Source organism: Hyaena hyaena, unplaced genomic scaffold, assembly GCF_003009895.1.
Source record: "Hyaena hyaena isolate Hyena2069 unplaced genomic scaffold, ASM300989v1 scaffold_12, whole genome shotgun sequence".
Classification (NCBI taxonomy): domain Eukaryota; kingdom Metazoa; phylum Chordata; class Mammalia; order Carnivora; family Hyaenidae; genus Hyaena; species Hyaena hyaena.
The window spans coordinates 109,623-116,789 of NW_024080644.1; the positions used below are offsets into that span (position 1 = coordinate 109,623).

The window sequence follows — 7,167 nt, forward strand, 5'->3', positions numbered from 1 at the left end:
AGTTTGTGTCTTTCAAGGAATTAGTCCATTTTATCTATTTATCAAAGTTGTGGGCATAGATGTTTTCAGTCTTCCTTTATTATCATTTTAATATCCATGTGGTTAGTATTGAGGAATCCTCTTTCATTTTAGATATTGGCAATTTGGGTCTTCAGTCTTTTTGCACTGGTTAACCTCTCTATGGGTTTATTAATTTTATTGATCTTTTGGTTTTGCTGATTTTCTCTGTTGGTTTCCTATTTTCAATTTCACAAATTCCTACTATAATGTTATTTTGTCCCCTGCCACTTGCTTTCGGCTGAAATTGCTCTTCCTCTCATTTCATAAGGTTTAAGCTAAACTTACTGATTTTATATCTTTCTTCTTTTCTAACGTGTGTTTCATGCTCTAAACTTCCCTCTAAGCTCAGATTTTGCTGCACTTCACAAATTTTGAGAAGTTGTCTTTTAAAATTTTTTTAACTGTTTATTTATTGTTAGAGAGAGAGAGAGAGAGACAGAATAGGGGAATGGCAGAGAGAGAGGGAGACACAGAATCTGAAGCAGGCTCCAGGCTCCGAGCTGTCAGCACAGAGCCCGACGCGGGGCTCGAACCCACGAACCGTGAGATCATGACTTGAGCTGAAGTCCGATGCTCAACCAACTGAGCCACCCAAGCAACCCGAGAAGTTGTCTTTTCATTTTCATTTAATTCACCGTATTTTTACATTATGTTCTTGAGCTTTTTCCTTTACCCATCTGTTTTTACGAAAGGGTTGCATAATATCCAAATATTTGGGAATTTTTCGAGTATCTTTGGTTGCTTTCTCTCTTAAATTCCGTTATCTGAGAACATCCTTTGTATAATTTCTATTTTTTAAAAACTTGTTATGGTGTATCTTACGGTCCAGAATGTGGTTTATCTTGGGGAATGTTCCTTGCAAGCTTGACAAGAATGTATATTCCACGGATATTGAAAAGAATATTCTATTAACGTCAGTTAGATCAAGTTGATTGCTGTTGCTGTTTGAGTCAACTATATCCTACTGATTTCTTACTTCCTTCACCTATCAGGTTGTGACAGGGGTGTTGAAGTCTCTAACTATAATCCTGGATTTCTCTCTTTCTCCTCTTACTTTAATCAGTGTTGGTCTTCTGTACTTTGGTGCTCTGTTCAGTCACATTTAGGATTTTTATGTCTTTTTGGAGAGTTGACTCCTTTGTTGTTGTTTATTAATATTATTTCATTTTTTGAGAGAGAGAGAGAGAGAGAGAGCTCATGAGTTGGGGAGGGGCAGCGAGAGGGGTACAGAGGATCCTAAGTGGGCTCTGTCCTGATATTAGAGAGCCTGATGTGGGGTTCGAACCCATGAACTGTGAGATTGTGACCTGAGCTGAAGTCAGATGCTTAACTGATTGAACCACCCAAGTGTCCCATTGACTCCTTTGGTATTTTGCCTTTCTCTTTTTATGTCTGACAAATTTCCTTGCTCTGAAGTCTACTTTGTCTCAAATGGACATAGCTATTCCTGCTTTGATCAGTCTTAGGATCGTACATTTTTCTCTCATTATCTTTATAAAGTATCACAGTCTGAATATTTAAAGTAGATTTCTTCTGCAGTTTTGCCTTTCCAGGAAAAGTCATTGCTTTTCAGTGTTCTCGGTTTGTTTCTTATTGTAAGGACCAAAGTGATGACCTCCAAGCTTTGTATATGTTAGAGCTGAAACCAGAAGTTTTACTAATCTTTTAAAAATTAACACCTTCGGGACGCCTGGGCAGCTCAGTCAGTTAAGAGTCTGACTTTGGTTCAGGTCATGAGCTCACCACTCGTGAGTTTGAGCCCCATATTGTGCTCTGTGCTGCCAGCTCAGAGCCTGGACCCTGGTTCGGATTCTGTGTCTCCCTCTCTCTCCACCCCTCTCCAGCTCATTTTCTCTCTCTCTCTCTCAAAAATAAGTAAACATTAAAAAAATTTTTAAATCAACATCTTGAATCACTAAATCCTACCAATATTACAGTCTATGTTAACTAACTAGAATTCAAATCAAGGCTTGAAACAAAAAAAACATAAATCCTTAGTTTTAGATATTTCATGCTTTAATTCAGTAAATGTTGACTGAGCCTTTATTTTGTAAAAATCAACATCTTCTTTCTCTTCAACCTGTATAAAGATCCTTCCCCTTTTTTTCTCGCCTCCTCTTTCAGAAGGCTTCCTCAGCAGAGCTGTGTGACCTCTGAAAATACTGTTTTCTTCTTTGTGTCACAGCTGTATGACTCTTAAAATTCTCTTAGGGCTGTACAACCTCACTTTCTACCCAGAAATTCTACTAATTCTCACATCTGGTCCCAACAATGATGTCAGCTTCACTCATGCCTTTGTGGAATATTCTTGTATACTTTCTTGTAGCGATTCCACTCTTTTTTTTTTTTAATTTTTTAACGTTTATCTATTTTTGAGAGGCAGCGAGAGAGACCGTGTGAGCGGGGGAGGGGCAGAGAGAGAAGGAGACACAGAATCTGAAGCAAGCTCCAGGCCCTGAACTGTCAGCACAGAGCCTGACGCGGGACTCGAACCCACAAACTGTGAGATCATGACCTGAGCCCAAATCTTACGCTTAACCAGCTGGGCCACCCTGACTTCCCTGTGTGTTCTTTTCTTTTGGTTTCCTTTGGAAGTGTTCCAGAATATCAGTCAAGTTATATGAATTCCAATTGAGAACCCAATTTAAATTCTTTCTCCTGGGGTCCTAAGGTGCATAAAAAGTAAGGGTGTAGAATTTGGGGTAGGTGAGCATCCAATTTCAGTGTTTCTAAACAGTCAGGGTATGATGGCCTATGCAGATCACAAAAGATGACAGAGAGCTGTATAGATTTTCATGTAACCAAAAGGATAGTGGGAGACATTCCAGACTTGGGCAGGCTAGGGTTAAATGACGTCTCAAAAACACAGCTTTAAAACAGAAACAAACACAAAATTTTTCTACTCTGTCAAATCTAGTGTATTGGGGTTCTGCGTCTTGGTTTCAAGATGGCTGCCCTATTTGCATCTCTCTCTCTCTCTCTCTCTCTCTCAGGTGGTTGGCATCTCTATTGCTTTGGAGGTGGAGGGCAGGTGCTCAGGAGTTCTTGGTGGGGTTGGCCCGCATCTTCTTCACCATCACAGGCCTTTGGCTTGGAGGGATGGCCCTGGCCACATGAATGGCAGCCATGCAGAGATCTGGGTGGTACCTGTTCTTGTGGATCCTGGGCCTGATGCTCCCGAGGGTGGGCGGGTCGTTCTTGTGCAGGGTGGTCCACAGGTAGCAGGTGGTGGGTTTTCCCTGGAGGGATCTCGGCTTCATGACCACCATGACACCTTTGCCGTCAGCCCCAGGCATCACACCCACAGGGAGAGGTGAATCAGCCCATTGTCATGAAAGGAGTTGAGAGCCTTTAGGTTACTGGGGTGGTTGCCGAACGTCTGCTTGTTCTTTTGATTAGGAAACGGGAGGAGTTCCTCAGGACCATCTCTTGCAGGTGGGCGGACATGGCGACAGTGTCCCTCCCCATGGCAGCCCGAGTCGGGAAGTGCATCTGTCTCTTAACAAGAAGGAGAAAGAAGGGCCCCTGTTAAGCTCTGCGTTCATAACCACTTATATCACATGGGCACCCCTAGTGGAAGAGAGACTGGGGAAGTGACAACAGCCTCTCTAGGAAGTGAGCTCGGAAGCAGGAGTTGAGGTTGAGTGTGAAGAAATGCATGCTCACCCCCATTTCCGCAGCAGCATCCTCTGTCATTTGTTCCTTACCACAACTCTCTGTCATGGAAACTGGGTGCTGGGCAAGTCTGATGTGGATTGAAGGCCAGGTGTTCTGACTTTGATATCATTCTTTTTCTTCCATCTTGTTTTTCTTTTCTTTCTGTTTTTAAAGGGAAACCTTTTATTTATTTTTTAAAAAAATTTTTATGTCTTTATTTTATTTTGAGAGACAGAGAGCAAGCAGGGGAGGGGCAGAGAGAGAGGGAGACACAGAACCTGAAGCAGGCTCCAAGCTCTGAGCTAGCTGTCAGCACAGAGCCCGACGCGGGGCTCGAACCCATGTTCTGTGAGATCCTGACCTGAGCCGAAGTCGGACGCTTAACCCACTGAGCCACCCAGGCGCCCCCGCGTCTTGTCTTTCAAGACGTATTTCACGATCCCGTTTGTCCATGAAACTGGGCCACTTCAGTCTCATTTCATGAAGTATTTCATGATCCCGTTTGTCCATGAAACTGGGCCACTTCAGTCTCATTTCTTGAAGAAACTCTTATTTTCTAGGCAAGCATTTTAAATAATAAAGTTTTGATATTTACTCGAAGAGATTCTTTTTTTCTGTTAATAACTTATTCATGCAGTTCTTGGTGATGTTAATGATAATCATTGTGTACTTTCAAGAAGAGAATACAATTTGCCCTAAAAATAACTCTGAAAAATATCTCTGATTCAGTCCTTCAGAAATCCCACACTGGAAAAAATTCAATTGTACTCCTTATTTCTTGTTGTTGCACTTGTTGTTGTCAACGATAAATATTGACAAGGGGTAAACATTCTGACATGAGAAAAAAAGAGATGAAATCTCAAAGAGACGAGAAAGCAAAGGATGGAGTAGAGAGTTTAACAAAACAGGTATATAAATGGAAAATGAGCATATGAAAATGTTCAACTTAAAAGATAATAAAAGGAATGCAAATGAAGCCAACAATGAGATTGTTTCATCCATAAATTTGCAAACTATAAAATATTAATACCCAGCTTTAACTAAAGTTGAATGAATTAAGTTGCCTCATAGAGTCCTGATATAAATTAGTACAAGTTGACAGAAGTTTACTGGAGGGCAATATGGAAATCTGTATTAAGATTCTTAAAAATATTCATAGTGCATGATCCATCCGTTTCACATCTAAAAATGTATCCTCCCAAAATTAAGACAAATGTCCACTGGCAAATAGCCAAAGCGTAATATTTTCAGTGCTACTGATCGCAGAATGTTTATATCAGGTATGTGTGTGTATATGGAGGGAGACTGAAGAATCCACAACAGAAATTTGTTTAAACTTGTTTCTGTAAAAACGATTGTGGTGTATATATATGGAATCAGACCTAGTTTCCACAGGAAACAGAGATGATATGCTTGACATAAGATAATTCAAGAAAGGTTTATTTACATGCAGGAGCACAGGGCTAGTAGTATCCAAATATTATTATTTTAACCTTTCAAGTATAAGAGAAAAGGGAAAGAATGTTGTGTAGAGTTGGTTGCTCTTAATGGCGCGCCTGGGCGGCCCAGTTCGTTGAGTGTCCGACTTCGGCTCAGGTCATGATCTCACAGTGCAGGAGTTTGAGAGCCCTGCGTCGGGCTCTGTGGTGACAGCTCAGAGCTTATTTCAGATTCTGTGTTTTCCTCTCTCTCTCTCCCTCCCCAACTCATGCTCTGTCTCTGTCTCTCTTAAAAATAAACATAAAGAAAAAAAAGACTAGTAGTGAGTGACCTTTGGTTGAGGAAAGTAGCTAGCTACAGGTAATCTTTCAGGGAGAGGGCCAAGGGAGCAAATACCTTGTCTCTCACCCCTCTCATCCCTGCGGTCTACCACCAGGGCTCCCCCTCGGTCAAACCCAACAAGAACCCTTTGGCGTGGTCCATACAGGCTAGCTTCGGGTGAAGAGCGTCTTTTGGTGGTGGTTGTGTTGTGTTTGTGTGTGTGGGTGGGGGAGGGGTGGGGGTGGCGGCAGGGGACACGAAACACATAAAAATAGTGGAAAACAGATCTGGAGAGGGTGCCAAGCAGAAGTCACCGCGAACAGTCCGCTCCTATTAATTCGCAACATCCACTCTCATATTTCTTTGGAATAAAATCTTCATTATCCCAACGGAGGAGTGTATGAAGTCCCAGTAACTGGTATATCATGGCAGGATAGTAAAAATTCCTTTGTCTTCTCACTTGAATTATAAAACACTAGGAAGCACCAGAGTTCACAGAATACAGTGTGGTAAAAGGGATTAGCGATGCAACATAGAGCTGCCTTAGGTTTCACTTCTGCAGATGGTTATGCTAAGCTGATTATCATAGCTACCTTCTTCTCCCACACATTACGTGTGCTCTTCTCCTTGTCTGGCATGTCAGCTGGAAGGTAATTTTCACTAGGCTGGGGGTAGTCCAGACTTACAGCCCTAAAGGATTTGAGTCTTGGATGTCTGGTTTTTATTGCCATGATGCAGTCTTTCATGGGTCAGGACTCTTTGAGTATGGTCAAGTAACCTATGTCCTGGTGAACGCCCTTGGGTTTCAACATGGTCTTTTGGCCTTCATTGTGTAGCAGCAACCAGATTTCCCCTGGGTAGTCAGAATAAATCACTGACTAAATCCCCAGCGTAGTGACCCTTTTGTGTGGTTGTTGGTTTCCTGGCACAAGAAGCCCCAAATAGCCAGGTATCCATCTCCGCTCCCCTTGCTGGGACTGTATCTGTGTTCTCTGATGCAGGGATTTTTCGTTTGGCCACTAGGATATCCTCACCCACCAAGCCCAAGTTTGTAGTAACTGGAACAAAAGTAATTCCAGTTATTAGATATAATAGTTAGTTTTTTAATGTTTATTTAGTTTTGAGACAGAGAGAGAGAGAGAGAGAGCGCAGCTGGGGGTGGGACAGAGAGAGGGAGACACAGAATTCAAAGCAGGCTCCAGGCTCTGAGCTGTCAGCACAGAGCCCGATGTGGGACTCGAACTCATGAACTGTGAGATCATGACCCGAGCTGAAGTCAGACCTTAACCGACTGAGCCACCCAGGCGCCCCTGGATATAATAGTCAGAGGACAACTCCTATTTACACCCATTGGTTTCTAGATTCATGTAAATATAAGGAAGAGAGCACCACATATTGACCGTTGCCAAAGTGTTTTTCCCCCAGCTGGTACTGTAACCGAAACTTTCTGCTCTCCATATAAAGCCAGCTGCTTTGGGTAGAAGGAGCACCTGGTAAGGCCCGTGAGATCAGTGAGCACTGGAAAACATTACTGCACTTTGGAGATGCCGTTAAAGGGGACTGCGTGAAAGTCCACGCATAGTAAAGGCGAAACTCAAATCCTCCACCGTCACCAGAACAAAGACCAGCAGCCTCAGACTCCCCTGGAAAGTGTTTCAATGATTATTTGCTTGGATTGAACTTCCTAGA

At 42.5% G+C, this 7,167-nt stretch overlaps 1 pseudogene; it reads right to left on the reverse strand.

Annotated features, from left to right (window-relative positions):
* Positions 1-3,095: 3,095 nt before the first annotated feature.
* On the reverse strand, positions 3,096-3,540 carry LOC120248333 (annotated as a pseudogene).
* Positions 3,541-7,167: the final 3,627 nt, after the last annotated feature.